The sequence below is a fragment of the Eubalaena glacialis genome, chromosome 3, assembly GCF_028564815.1.
Source record: "Eubalaena glacialis isolate mEubGla1 chromosome 3, mEubGla1.1.hap2.+ XY, whole genome shotgun sequence".
Classification (NCBI taxonomy): Eukaryota; Metazoa; Chordata; class Mammalia; order Artiodactyla; family Balaenidae; genus Eubalaena; species Eubalaena glacialis.
In genome coordinates this window covers 155,839,069-155,854,154 of record NC_083718.1, presented here as the reverse complement: position 1 = coordinate 155,854,154, position 15,086 = coordinate 155,839,069, and the positions used below count along the sequence as shown (strand labels likewise).

General features: G+C 47.7%; 1 long non-coding RNA gene across 2 annotated transcripts in view; it reads left to right on the top strand.

Moving 5' to 3' along the window:
- The window catches only part of LOC133088603 (uncharacterized), a 165,823-nt gene that overhangs the window by 129,147 nt on the left and 21,590 nt on the right, over positions 1-15,086 (top strand). The window contains exon 5 of one of the 2 annotated variants that reach the window (XR_009700528.1): positions 12,043-12,638. The exons of the other annotated variant lie outside the window; for it this stretch is intronic. This is a non-coding gene — a long non-coding RNA (uncharacterized LOC133088603). Of the gene's footprint in view, positions 1-12,042; positions 12,639-15,086 lie in introns of those variants that run through there. 2 annotated transcript variants of the gene reach the window in all.

Below are 15,086 nucleotides of genomic sequence, written 5' to 3'. Positions count from 1 at the left end.
CTCCCAAAGCCGGTGGTGCCCACACACCTTGTGAGAATTAGAAAAAGTGCCCCAGGCACAGCCCAGGGTGCTCATAGTTCAGCTGATGGAGAGTGGATGGTATCTCTGTGCAAATTAGAAAGAGGAGCCCTCTTTTTCCCCCGCAGAAGACACAGCCTCATGGCAGAGCACATAGCTTGGGGAGCAGAACAAGAGCTGAATTTCAGCCTCCACTCAGCCCCTTGGCAGGGTGTCTTGGACAGTGAACAACCTGTACAACTGCACATGGTGGACCATTTTACTGCCTTGCATTCCTGAAGGGGCCAGACCTCCAATCTTGCTCCCACAAAAGAAAACAAACAAGCAGAGAGGAGTCTTTAAAGAACTTCCCACATGAGCTCCAGTGCCCAGTACAGGGCCTGGGAGAGAGTAGAAAGCAAAGAATTTAACAGAACACTGTACATGGTTCAGTGGCCCATAGGCAGGCTACAGTCCTAGCGGACTGTTCCAACCTGAACCGTCCCAGCAGACGCCCTGACCTCCTATTCACGGAGAAACAGAGCCCAGCGCATGGGCTCTCCCTCAGCTTCCCACCTCCAGAGCTAGGAGTCTAGTTGCATCCCCTCCATCACTCCTTCATCCTCACCATCTCCAGCCACGCAGCCCTTCTCTGCGGTTTCTGGATTTTTTCCCTCCTACTTCTCCCCCTACCTAAGTCATCTATTCACTTTCAGGTCTCCTTGAGCATAATTTTTCCAGGGCCATGGGGAGGCTGGGGGGGGATTCCCCTGACCCCCCAACACGGGAGAGATCTGCCTGTTACAATCTCCAGTCGCTTTCTGCGCTTTTTCATGATACTCTGTGCACTGGTAATTTACTTCTTCAGTTTCTCTTCTTGCCTGATAGACTGTAAGCTGTCATGGGCAGGGATGGTGTCCATCGTGTTCATTTGCTACAGCTTCAGTGCCTGGCCCCCAACCTGCACATGGAGGGGCCGTGGGGTGGACAGTTGCTGTCTGCGGCTGAATAGTTCAGTGGCCTTGCGCGGGAAGTGAGGTGTGAATTTGTGAGTGGATTCTCTGAGCTCCTATGGCTTGCTTACCTGCAACATGGATCCCTGGACCCCTCAACGGTGAGAAATGGGAGGAAGAGTACAGTTCATCCAGGCCCATCCTGCTACTCAGGAAACTGAGACCCTGAGTGTAAAGGAGGACGAGCCCGCCTGAAGTCACCCAGCGAGGGAACGGCAGAGCCTGGGCTCTTTCGGGGTCCTTGCTCTGGCCCAGGGCCCGTGGGAGAGACTGTCTAAGGGACAAGTTCTTACTAGCAGCTGCTCATAATAAGTGATGCCTCCACATGCACAGCACTTTACAGTTTCCAAAAGGCCATCACTACACCCTCACACCAGCTCTGTAAGATAGGCAGGCCGCCCGGGGTGGGTTATCCTCAGTGTTGAGGTGGAGACACTGAGCCCAGCGCTTCTTGTGTGTGGCTGGGGCCGCTGCCTCCCTCCCGTGTCCCCAGAAAAGAGCACCTTAGAGGATGGTGTGAGTGCGGGGGTCCTGAGACTTAGACATCACCAACCTCATGATAAATCTGCTTTTGAAAGTGTGTGTGTGTGTGTGTGTGTGTGTGTGAAATGTGGGTGGTGACTGCCTCACCTGAGGCAGAAGCAGGGGGCTGGGTCAGGCATGGAATCCAGGAGAGGGAGTTGGGTTTTCCCAGCAACAGAAGGGAATCCAGGAATGGCATTTGATCCAGAGGTGACATGCTCAGAGCAGGTTTTGGGAGGGACCCCCTGGTATGAGTGAGGATTGGCCGGTGTGAATCTAAGGCAGGGCTGGGGAGAGGTATGCAGATGATTTCTCTCTTCTGCCGGGGGGTCGCTGGCAGGTTGCCGGGCAGGGCGGGATGGGGGGGGGTGTGGGTGACATCTATAAGAACGCCACCAGCCTTCGGCCTGTGGAGGAGCAATGAGCTCCTGTTCTGGGAGCTGTGAAGCAGCGGGCCCGCATCTGGCCTGGGACCGGCCTGCTTAGCCACACGCCCTGCTGCCACACGTCCCCTCTGAGCCATCTCCACCAGGCCGGCCCCTGCGGAGAGGAGAAGGCCAGGCAGGAGCAGGCCGCGGGCACTGCTGGAATCCGGGCGGATGGCAGGGAGAGGCTGCCAGGGTCACCCTTAGCCGTGCTGGCCATGGGCACCCAGGGAGAGTGAGACAAACGGGGGGACTCGGGAGAGGTGTGTAAGAGCGTGAGGTTGTGTGTGTGAACAAGAGGACGTGTGTGACACTGAGTATAGGTGAGTGGGAGATTGCGTGAGACCGCACGTGCACAAGCACGAAACTGTGCAGTGATTGTGCGTGTGTGTGTGCGGTGAATGTGCACGTGTGTGTCACCTCGTGTGGGGTGTTGTGAGATTCTGTGCTGTGTGTGCACACCCAGGAGCGATACAGAGGCGGGGGGGTCTGCAGGAGCTGACCTGCTCTCTGGGGACCCCGTTCTCTCTGACAGGCGGTGTTCTGCAGAGACTCATTTGATGTGGGCGGCAGGAAGGTGCTGGGGGGTTGAGGGCCGGAGGTGAGGGGTCAGCGTGTCAGGGCTGCCAAGGCCCTCAGAGGTCCTCCCTCCTAGACTAATGCTGACCTCAGTCCGCAGCAGGGACACGGGGGCCCTAGTAGACCCTGTGGTGCTGCCTCCCTGCCGGGGGCTCCGCCCACCACATGTGCTGCCCCAATCTGTGCTGCTCTGGCCGTGTAGCAGCATCCAGGGCGGGGGCAAAGGAACTCCAGAAAGCCTCGCCAAGTGAGTGACTTCTGGAGCTGGCGGCAGCCCTGGCTGTTGGCTGAGGCAGGCACTTCAATCCCAATTTGGCTCTCTGAGTGAAGGAGCCGGCTCAGTGCTCATAACAAAACAAAACAAAACAAAACAAAGCCTTGACTGGAGGGCAGGAGGCATGGCCCAGAGGCCCAGCTCTGTCACAGACCTGCTGTGTGACCTTGCGGAAGCCCCTTGCCCTCTCTGGACGATGGATTAACCTGGATGCCTTCTCGTCTTGAGCTCAGAATGGACAATGAGGCTTATCTGACCTCCAAACTCCAGAGGCAAAGCCCTGTGACCCAGTTGAACAAGATTATGTCTCTGAGCTCCTGAGGGCAGGTACTGAGCGGGATCCAGCGCTGGACGGCACACAGTAGGGCCTCAAGAAGTGCGTGATGAGCTGGAGTGGTGAGTCATGCCCTCTGGGGGAAGCCCGCTGGGTCTGTGTTCCAGGGGACTGAGCTGGGAGAGTGAGCGAGAAGAGGAGGCAAAGCCACCACTGGCCTTAAAATATCTTTGTGCCAATTAGAAAAAGGCGCCCCCTGGGGGTGGCGCATCATAGCAAGAAAGGGACCAGTGAAGGTTCTGGGAGCACCCGCCAGGTGCCAGGGAACGCCTGGGGCACTTTCCATTAAACCCTCACAACGACCCCCTGATCCCGGCGTGGGAGGCACGATCAGCCTGGCTATGGGATGAGGCAGTGGAGGCCCCGCGGGCAGGAGCGCGGTGGAGCCGGCCGCTCACGGAAGGGCCGGGCGGCCGGGGAGCAGCAGCCACCGGCGCCCTCCCACCCGGCGTGCTGCCGCCAGCCCAGGGCTGACCTGCCCGGGCAGGGCCGAGGATTTTCACAGCGCAGCTTCCCGAGAGAGAGCGGGATTAAGAGGAACTGCTCGGGTGGGCCCGAGCCAGGGGCCAGGGGGAGGCCGGGCGGAAACCCAAAACCTCCGCAGCTGTTTCCAGTTTGCCGCGCGGCCGAGCGGCGTGGGGCGCAGTGCGGACGGCGCGTACCTCCGAGCCTCTCCCGGCCGTCTCTGCGGGCCCCTCGCTTGTCCTCCGTCTCCGTGGCTCTCGGTCTGTCTCTCTTTCTCTCACGTCTCTTTGTCTCGTGGAATCCAGGAAGTCATTGAGGTCTCTGGTCCCCCTGACAGGCGGAAACCAGCTTCCCCTGACCCCACGCTCCTGGCTCCTCCGCAGTGGACGCCCGCCCGGCCCTCCCCGGGCAGGGAAGCAGAGGTGGCTTTGCCCGCCAGGAACAGAGTGGCTCCGGAAGTCCAGGCCTCAGAGCTCAGCGTCAGGACAGTAGAGCGCCTGCACCCTCAGTCCTGCCAAGGGCTCTGGGGACATGCTTCACTTAGCCTGCCTCTGCTCCTCCATGCCCCAGACCTTCCTTTCCTGGGCATGTCCACCACCTGCTTCCACCATACAACCCGGCCCGCCCACCCCAAGAGGCTCACAGCCTGGGAGTGTCCATGAGTGCTGGGGTTCCAGCACTGACTTCTCACTCCAGGCAGAAGGCATGAAACCTCTGCTTCCCAATGATCTCGAAGCCGGGTGCCCAGGAGCCTGCCCTTGGAGGCAACTCAGCGATGGGGCAGTAGGGGAGGAGTGAGAGCCTGGGCTCTGGAGTCGGACAGAGCTGGGTGTGAATTTTGCTTCACCTCTTCCTAGCTGTGCTCCCTTGAGCTGGACACCCTGAGCCTCAGCTATAAAATGGGTGGTCCTTGGGCAGGGAGCAGGCAAAGCGCTTGGTGCAGGATAGGCTTCGGGATACAGGAGCTGCTGCTGCATCCCTCTCCAGCCCAAGACTCCATATGATCCCACCACTTCCCTGTTCTAACGCCCTCCATGGCTCCCCAGCACCTGTAGAATCAACCCCACCCTCCTGTTCCACCTTTTGGTAGTGCGGGCCTTCCCCATGGCTGCCAAATCTACCTTTGAATTTCTTATCTCGTAAGCACTTGAGAGAAGCTGCAACAACACGCTCTGCAGTCTCACACTGCCTTTCCCCAGGCTGCAGCCTTCACCAGGAGCACCTTTCCCACTACCTCCCACTTCTCCACATATTTATGCCACTTAAGGTCTGCAGGGCCTTCCATGATGTCTTCCATAGCCATTTAGCCAGTCACTGCTTTACTTGACCATGCAGCTTCACGGAGTACCCACTTGGTGCCAGGCCCCGAGCTAGGCCCTGGGCACAAAGAGCCAGAGCAGCCATGCTCTTGGGTAGCTCTGGTGTGCTGGCCCAGGGCATGAGCTTCACCCCTGGCATCTGAGCAGGAGCAGGAGATCTGCCAGGGAGAGGAGCACCAGGGAAGGCACAGCTTGGGGCAGCTGGCAGGGGCTCCCAGTGGGTCCACTTCTCTCCTCTGCACGCGTGTCCACCCAGTCTTCATCACTTCCCAACTCACCGACAGTGGACTTCCCTGGTTAAGCTTAGAGTTTAGACTCCAAGTCACAGGCCAGATGCCAAGGCCACTGGTGACCACTTAGGCAGGAGGGCCCACCGCAAGTAAGGGTGACCAGCTCCCACTTGCCCACCTTTAAGCCAAGGAACTCAACATTACCCAAGGGAGAGGGAAGAGTCAGTTATATCCGTATTGGAGTGTTGTTTCTGTTACTTCTCTAGCTTTAAGACCTTAATCTATTTAAGCCTCAGTTTCTTCTTTTGGAAAATAGGGATAAAGGAGATAATATAGAACAATGGTCCTGAAACGCTAGTGTGCATCCCCTGGAGGGCTTGTTAAAACAAACTACTGTGTCCCAGCCCCACAAATCCTGATCTGGCAGGTCTGGGGTAAATAATTTGCATTTCTCACCCACTCCCAAGTGATGGCTAGTCCACAGCCCGTGCAGCCCTTAATGGCACTGATACAGAAAACACAGGCCAGCACTGTCATAGTTGCTGTTACGGTGTCACATGACAAGTGTCTGATGCTCTCACCCACCTGCCCTCCTTGGGGCAGAACCCTGGTTTGTCTCTTTCCTCCTGACTTGGCCCATATTACCTGGCTGCTCTCTGGGCAACAGACACTCTCCCAGCCCCAGCGTCCCTGCCTGTAGACCCGACAGCCGAGGTCATTAAAATCAAGCCATTATAAACCTGACGGTGCCCATAAGGCCCCAAGATGGACAGTCATTTCAGCAGCTTGACTCCAGAAGTGCAGAGGAGCCAGGCCTGGGGTGCGGGGAGCCCAGGGATGAGTGACCAGCTCGGGCCCATGACGACCCTCCCTGGGCACTCACCGACGTTCTTCCTGGGCTCTGTGGTCACACCTGGGCGGGGCCACAACCCAGACCCCTGCTCTTAAAATCTGTCAGAAAGCCACGTTACTTCTCAAACTAAAAAGTCACACCGGCTGCCGTCACCGAGGGCAGTGCTTTGTGTGCTTTGTGGGGCTGGGGGCTAGAACCAGGGGCCCTCTCCTGGGTGGCCTCCTCTTTCTCCTGCACTCCCAGGATGATGGTGATGGCAGCGTCCTCTCTCTGGTGGGAGACTTGTGGCAGCCACATGAAGCATGTCACAAAGACACAGGGCATGGTGGCTGCTGCAGTGAGGGCTGTGCATGTGAGCGTGTGTGCTCGCTTTTTGAGCCCTTATTATGCGCCTGATGCAACACATATATCACATTTGCACTCCGATATAACCACCGTTCTGATCCCTGTTTTAGAGATGAGGACACTCAGAGAAATCTTCAGCATCACCTCCCCAAACATGAAATCTCGGCACACCTCAGGGTCCTGCACCCCAAATCTGACAGCACTGCCCTCACAGAGTGCCTGGCTGATCTTGGCAGCTGCGTCCCCCTCTGGGCCTCCTTCTCTTTTTTGGCCAAATAAGTGCTGGACCGTGCTCCTGAAGAGCTCATCCATGACACAGAGTGATGAGTGCCATGATCCCGGCAGCGCACAGGCTGAGCCCTGAGCCTCTGTGGGGCACCGCTGGTCACAGGGGCACTTGGAGAATGGAGGTGGCGTTGCAGCTTTTCTCATCAGAGCAAAACCTTTATTCTGGGAAGCTATGAAACCCCCGTGGATGTTTATTTAGAATTTTCAAAAGGAAATAGACTCCGTTTTTGTTCAGAAAAACATGACCCCAAAATGTCTATAATGAAAGGTGATTAAAGCCACCATTAAACTTGTAAGTCTCTCTACCTCAAAGGCCAGGCGGAAGACTGTGTCCTCGGGGCTCAGAGATGGGCGAGGGCTGCCTCCGTGCTACCCTTCAGGGAGTCTGAAGATTTGGCTCCAGGGCCTGCGGCTCTGGTTTCTGGGTTTTATTACTCGAGGTGAATGTATGTGTGAAAGTGGGTGTTGCCTTGTGTGTCTGTGAGTCAGAGTGTGGGTGGGTCTGTGTGAGCACGCGTGTCTGTGATACCTATGCGTGTGCTTGTGCGGGCTGTGCGTGCCCTGCATGGGAGTGTCGGGTGTGTTGGACTTAGTGCTGGGTGTGTGTAGGGTGATGTGGATCCTGGGAGCCTGCGTGGAGACTTTGGAAGGTTGTGAAGCTCTGTGTGGGTGACAGCCTTCTTCGGGGGTTTGCTGTGGCTTTGTGGGGGGCTGTGGGAGTTGGGAATGTGTTACAGAGCTGACTGGGACCTGATTAGGACGCTAAAGAAATACAAGAAACATATGATCTTCTTATGACCCCAGAGCTGAGGTTTGGGTTGATTAAAAAAGCAACAGTTGGAAAGCAGACCATCAGATGAGACCATTTCTGATCCACTTTTTGCTTTAAAAAGAAACAAGGCCCAAATGACAGTGCAATTGATGGGAAAGTTCTGGCTTTCACAGAGGACATCTCTGTCAAGGGAGAAAGAGCTCAGACCTAGTCCTGGAGTCAGGCACTGCTCCTGTCTCTCAGCCCAGCAGCCCCACACATGGCCTCACATGGCTTTAGGGTGATGCCATGATGTGCTGGAAAGGGCATGGGCCTTCGTGCCACATAGGTCCAAGTTCAAGTCCCAGCTCTGTCGTTCACTCAGTATGTGACTTTGGGCAGGTATATGTGTTCTCTGCCTTAGTTTCCTATCTGTAGGCTGGGCAAGGATATCATCTTACAGGGTTATTAAGGGAATGAAAGACCCAGTGTGTGTACAGCACAGTTTCTGGAACATAGTAGGCATTCAATAAATTGATGCTCACTCACTGAGCTAGTTATTCTCTTTTTTTCCCCCACCCTCTCCGTGACTCTCCCCAGTCCATCCTCTGCCTTGCTCTGTGTCCCAGGAGTCTGATGTTATGGACTGCGTCACCTGGGCTCCCTTGTCCCATGGCTTCAGTTTGTGTTCAGCCAATGGAAGACTCCAGCAAGAAACGGAGGGCTGGGGTTGGAGGCTGGGGTATTCATTGCTTCCCTCCCTGTCAGGCAGCCCCTCTCCCATGGCTATAGCTCTCACTAGTACCTCCCTTGAGGGGACAGGGATGCTAAAGTCTTGTCCCTCAAGACTTCACTATACCATGTTTGTTCCTCTACACCTGCCCACACCTCTGTAAATAGACCTTCATTAAATTCCCAACAATTAACCCTCTGGTTGAGCCATCTGTTTCCTGTAGGGAACCTAATGGACACACTCACTCATCACTTATCCTGGTTTGATCTAGTACTTTATCCCTGTAAGGAGCTGCAGAAGAGTTAGAGATTAATTCAGTGGATTTGTATGAGCTCAGATTGTCATGCTTGGGATCCAGCTTCTCATTTTGCCAGTGGGAGAAAAAGAGGCCCAAAGTAGAACAGGACAAAGTCATATCACAGAGAAAGAGAGTGACCAGATGGGATGAGAACTTAGGCCTCTTATCTCCTCAACCCCATGGACCCATTGATAATAGCTTCAGTCTTTTATTAGAAACCGTGTGTGTATTACTGCTTACTTGTGTCATGAGCCTAGTCTCTGAAAATATTGCAAATTATTTAGGGCAGAAATCTTGACACATATTCTAAACATCCCCAAGGCCTCACAGTGCTCTCTTCATGTAGTAGACACTCAATACAGGATTTATTTAATTAACAAACATTTCTGAGTATTGTATAGTAATAGCTATCACTTGTTGAGAGCTTCCTATGGGTCAAACATTAAGTTAACTATTTTATATGCATGTTCTCATCTAATTCTCATTTTATAGACAAGAAATCTGAACCATAGAGAAGTAAACTAACCTTCCTGAAATCCTGGAGTTAGTAAGTGGCAGACCTGGGGCTCTCCTAAGAACTCTGCTCCCCCATCTCCTTATGTTGTGTCAAGGTCTATGTCAGATGTGAGGGTTCAAGGGCTTAACAGACATGACCTCTATTCTCAGGGAGCTCATGACTGACTGGGGGAGATGTGTGTGAATAGATATTCTGGGAACACACAAACCCAAATACACAGCCTGATATCTGACAAGATGAAAAAATAAGGCCAGATGCTGGATCCCTCCCCCAAACTGAGCCTTGGAGATGCCACAGATTCAGGAAGATATGGATTGTTTTTAGATGATAAAAACTGTGAGGACCCCCTGGGGATGTAGAAGGTGGTAGGGTCCTGGAGGTGTGAGGGGTGGGTAGAATACTGCAGCAGGGGAGTGCAGGAGCCATGGATGGGGGGCAGGCTGGGGAGAGGATTACGTGGCATCCTTGAGTCTCCCTCACATTGTCCTTGATGGGTCACTGCCCTTCCTGTTGCCACTGCAGGATAGAAAACACCAGTGACAGTGATAATAACACGTACAGGGGATAGCTTGGCCCCTGAGCACTCCATCTCCCTGGCCCCTGTCAGTCCTCACTCTGAGATGTAGATGATTGCACCTGAGGAAGACAGTTAATGGACCAGAAGGATCAAGAATTTAAAATAAACATAGTAAGTGTCCCCAGAGAGATAAAGTGGGATATAGGGAGCATGGGGGCAGGTTCAAGTAGTTGTTAGAGGAGAAACAAGGGGAGATCCTAGATATGAGAGAGTTTATCACCAAAAATCTTCTGAAGGACCTTCTAAAGCACATATTTGGGAAGAAAGATATTGAACCCAGAAGGAAGAAGTGTGATGAAAAAAATGCTGGAAAAAGGAAAGTAAATATGAAGATAAATTTATACACTGACTGTATCAAACGATAATAGTATAATGTTAAGAATTATTACCAATTTGGGGGTAAAATATCAAGGTAGAACACATATTCTGTATAGTAATATCATTTAAGAAGGGAGGAAGAGTGATTTAATTGGAAGCATTCTGAAGTCTTTCTGTAGTTGGAGGGGAGGGAAAAATACTTTAAAAATTTTTTTGAAATTTTAGTTTTTTAAAAGTATGCATATTAAAAAGTTAAGGGTAGCTAGTAAAAACAAAGTAGAAATAAAATGTACAACTTATTAACCAGTAAAGAAGAAAACAAATTAAAGAAAAACCTTGATTAATTCAAAAGAAGACAGAAAGAGAATATTAAAAAAGAAGCAGAGGAGGGGACTTCCGTGGTGGTCCAGTGGTTAAGACTTCGCATTCCAATGCAAGGGGTGTGGGTTCGATCCCTGGTCGGGGAAGCTAAGATCCCACATGCCTCATGGCCAAAAAACCAAAACATAAAAACAGAAGCAATATTGTATCAAATTCAATAAAGACTTTAAAAATGGTCCACATCAAAAAAAATCTTAAAAAAAAAAAGCAGAGGAGAAACACAGAAAGCAGGAAGCAGAAAACAATGTGGTAGACATAAATCCAAATATATCAGGAACCCCGTAAATGTAAATGAACTAAAATCTCCAGTTAAAAGGTAAGGATTTTCATATTGGGTAAAAATGAAAAAATCAATTCTCTGCTCTTACCCTGGCTATGTGCTATTTACCCAAGACACCCATAAAACATATGGACTCAGAAATATCAAAAATAAAGGGTATTAAAAAGATATTGTGAACATAAATAAGATTGATGAATGATCCCTGAATTGCCAAATCAAGCAATATTTATTAATAACACATTGTGACCAGTTATGTTTATTTCATTAATGCAAAGATGATGTAGCATTTTGAAATCTACTAACTCAATCTAAAATATTAGCAAATTAAAAGAAAAAGCAAGGGACTGCCCCGGTGGTACAGTGGTTAAGAATCTGCCTGACAATGCGGAGCACATGGGTTTGATCCCTGCTCCAGGAAGATCCCACATGCCGCGGAGCAACTAAGTCCATGCACCACAACTACTGAGCCCACATGCCTAGAGCCTGTGCTCCTCAACAAGAGAAGCCACCACAATGAGAAGCCCGCACACCACAATGAAGAGTAGCCCCCGCTCACCTCAACTAGAGAAAGCCCGTGTGCAGTGACAAAGTCCCAATGCAGCCAAAAAATAAATTAATTAATTATAAAAAAGAAAAAGAAAAACAATTATCTCAATGGATTTAGGAAAAGCATTTGGTAAAATTTTGTACCTATTTATGATAAGACTCTCAGTAAACTATTATTGTACAGGGTATTTCTTAACCGAAAAATGATTTCTACCAGGAATTAGTCAAGAATGTCTGCTCTTGCTGCTTCTATTCGACATTGTACTAGAATTCATAGCCAGAATAGTAAGGCAAGACAAAGAATAAAAACCAGATGATTATGATTATGATTATGATAGAATATAATGATCTATACAGGAATCTAGAGCATCTGCAGACAAACTACTAAAATGAACAGGAGCTCAGCAAATTTGCTGAATATAAATAAGATCAATATACAAAGATCAGCTGTGTTCTTATATGCCACAGCAAAGTATTAAAAATGAAATTTTTAAAAAGCTGCATTTATAATGTGAACTGAAAACATAATGTACTTAGGAATAAATCTAACAAAAGATGTAAGAGATGTTTAGGGTGATAATTATGAAACTTTATTTTAAGGTATTAAAGAAAATCAAAATAAATGGAGAGACATGGAAACAAGGGCCCAGTGATGGATGAATGGATAAATAAAAAGTAGTCTATGTATATACATAGTGAGCCATTTAAAAAAAAAGAAATGTTGCCATTGTGACAACATGGATGGCATTATGCTAAGTGAAATAAGTCAGACAGAGAAGAAAAATACTGTATGATCTCATTTATATGTGTAGTCTAAACAAAACAAAAACAAACTCAGAAATACAGAGAACAGATTGGTGCTTACCAGGGGGTGGGGACTGGGGGGATGCCATGGGTGAAGGGAGTTAAAAGAGACAAGCTTCTAGTTATAAAACAAATAAGTTATGGGGATGTAATGTACATCATGGTGACTATAGTTAATAATACTATATCGCAGGCTTCCCTGGTGGTGCAGTGGTTGAGAATCTGCCTGCCAATGCAGGGGACGTGGGTTCGAGCCCTGGTCTGGGAAGATCCCACATGCCGTGGAGCAACTAAGCCTGTGTGCCACAACTACTGAGCCTGTGCGTCTGGAGCCTGTGCTCTGCAACAAGAGAGGCCGCAGTAGTGAGAGGCCCGCGCACCGCGATGAAGAGTGGCCCCCGCTCGCCGCAACTAGAGAAAGTCCTCACACAGAAACAAAGACCCAACACAGCCAATAAATAAATTAATTAATTAATTAATTAAAAAAAATACTATATCGCATATTTGAAAGTTGCTAAGAGAATAGATCTTAAAAGTTTTCATTGCCAGAAAAAAATTTTTTTTGTAACTATGTATGTTGACTGATGTTAACTAGACTTATTGTGGTGATCATTTCACAATGTGTACAAATATCGAATCATTGTACCTGAAAGTAATATAATGTTATATGTCAATTATATCTCAATTTGAAAAAAAAAGATGTTTGGAAGAACAAAATGTAAAGCAAACAAATAAACCACCCCCAAAGCCCCCAAATTTTTATTTAAAAATATTAAATAAGATAAATAAATGAAGAGACATATCATATTAATGGATAGGAAGAGTCAATGCTATAAAAATATCAGTTTTCTCTAAATTAATAATACATTTATTGAAATTAAAATCAAAGTCTCAACATCGTGTGTGTGTGTATAATTTTTAAAAAGGTCATTCTAAAATGTATATGGAAAGTTAAGATTTAGTAACAGTTAAACAATTGAAGAAAAAGGATAAGGCAGTTAAATTTTCCCTAGCAAAAAGTAAGACATTTTAAAACCTTAGTAATTAAGACATTGTGTACATCTGGAATAGATATGGTTGTGTAAATCAGCATTTTTCTCCTTCTCCTAGAAACCATCCAAAAGCAACAAAAAGAATCAAAAAGTAAACTCTATTTTTGGCAAAACTTGAGGACAGGTATTATCCAAGACTCCCAAATATGTGTAAGAACAGTCCAAAGAAGCTGCGATTAGGAAGAAAATAAATAGGAGGAAATGAAGAGAAAGCAGCTCAGAGAAAGATTTCTTTGATGAGTTAGCTAGGGAAACATATTCTCCCTATATAAGGGGTATATCCAGAGAGAGAAAAACTATATTTCCTGTTTTCCAAAACAGGTGAAATGACTGGAGTGAAATGGGCTAAAGGGAAAAGCCTTCTTGGATCTGATTTGGTTGAGAAAAGCTGAGGATCCAGGGCTACCTAAAGATTCATAAGGATAAACCCCTTTGTGGAAGCATTTCGTTTCAGTGGCAGCAGAGAAGACTTCTTGTGAAAACCAGCCACGCTGGAATTCTGTCTTGCTATCCCTTTTTTTCCCTGACCAAAGCATCTTTCTGTTAATGGAAAGTCCAGGGAAGCTGAATCCAACTCATTTAGTGCTAACAAGGATCTTTAGTGCTATTATAAGGAGTAATAACAAGAATCTAACAAAGCATCAATACAAAGATACTAAGAGAAAAATACTCAGAAAAGTTTATTAAAGGGCAAAGACTTCTCCCCAGAGAAAGGTTGCCAAAGAGCTGATGAAAATTGTGACCAAACATCATGGATTTCAAAAATCTTAATAAAGCAATTGTTTCTATGAAGTACAACAACAAAGCAAAGATGAAAGAATGCAGGGAAGAAAGAACAAGGTCATAGGAGAAAATAATACATGAGCTGGCAAAATTCAAGAAAGGAGTAGAAGAAAAAAAAAAGGTCATTCAGAAATGAAGACGGCTTAGAAAGAGCACAAAGGAGAATGGACATTGAAAAAAACACAGTGACCCAGAGAATAAAGAAGAGAAAAGCAAACAAAATGAAACAGAAATAAAGATATTTAAAAAAAGGATTTGAGAGAAAATGATTAATATAGAAAATAGATAATGAAGATTCAACTTACGTACTTTTGGAGTCCCCAAAGCAAGCAACCAAAATAATAGCACCTAATAAATATTTAAAGGTTTAATTCAAGAAAACTTTTCATGAAATAAAGTTGACTTGATTCTATATATTTATCCAGAATGATAATACCAAGACATAGCTTAGTAAGTTTATTCTAGTTTAAAGATAAAGAATATTTTGGCAACCCAGGGTCATGCATAAGAGGGAAAAAGATCAGAATAGACTCAGGCTAAATCAAGTTAACTTTTTTTTTTTGCATTCAGAATCATTTTTTTTTTTAACATCTTTATTGGAGTATAATTGCTTTACAATGTTGTGTTAGTTTCTGCTGTACTACAAAGTGAAACAGCTATATGTATACATATATCCCTGTATCCCCTCCCTCTTGCATCTCACTCCCACCCTCCCTATCCCACCCCTCTAGGTGGTCACAAAGCACTGAGCTGATCTCCCTGTGCGATGCAGTTGCTTCCCACTAGCTATCTATTTTACATTTGGTAGTGTAATATGTCAAAGCTACTCTCTCACTTCGTCCCAGCTTACTCTTCCCCCTCCCCATGTCCTCAAGTCCATTCTCTACATCTGCGTCTTTTTTCCTGTCCTGCCCCTAGCTTCATCAGACCTTTTTGATTTTTTAGATTCCATATATATGTGTTAGCATACGGTATTTGTTTTTCTCTTTCTGACTTACTTCACTCTGTATGACAGACTCTAGGTCCATCCACCTCACTATAAATAACTCAGTTTCACTTCTTTTTATGGCTGAGTAATATTCCATTGTATATATGTGCCACATCTTCTTTATCCATTCATCTGTCGATGGACACTTAGGTTGCTTCCATGTCCTGGCTATCGTAAATAGTGCTGCAATGCACATTGTGGTACATGACTCATTTTGAATTATGGTTTTCTCAGGGTATATGCCCAGTAGTGGGATTGCTGTATTGTATGGTAGTTCTATTTTTAGCTTTTTAAGGAACCTCCATACTGTTCTCCATAGTGGCTGTATCAATTTACATTCCCACTAACAGTGCAAGAGGGTTCCCTTTTCTCCACACCCTCTCCAGCATTTATTGTTTGTAGTAAATCAAGTTA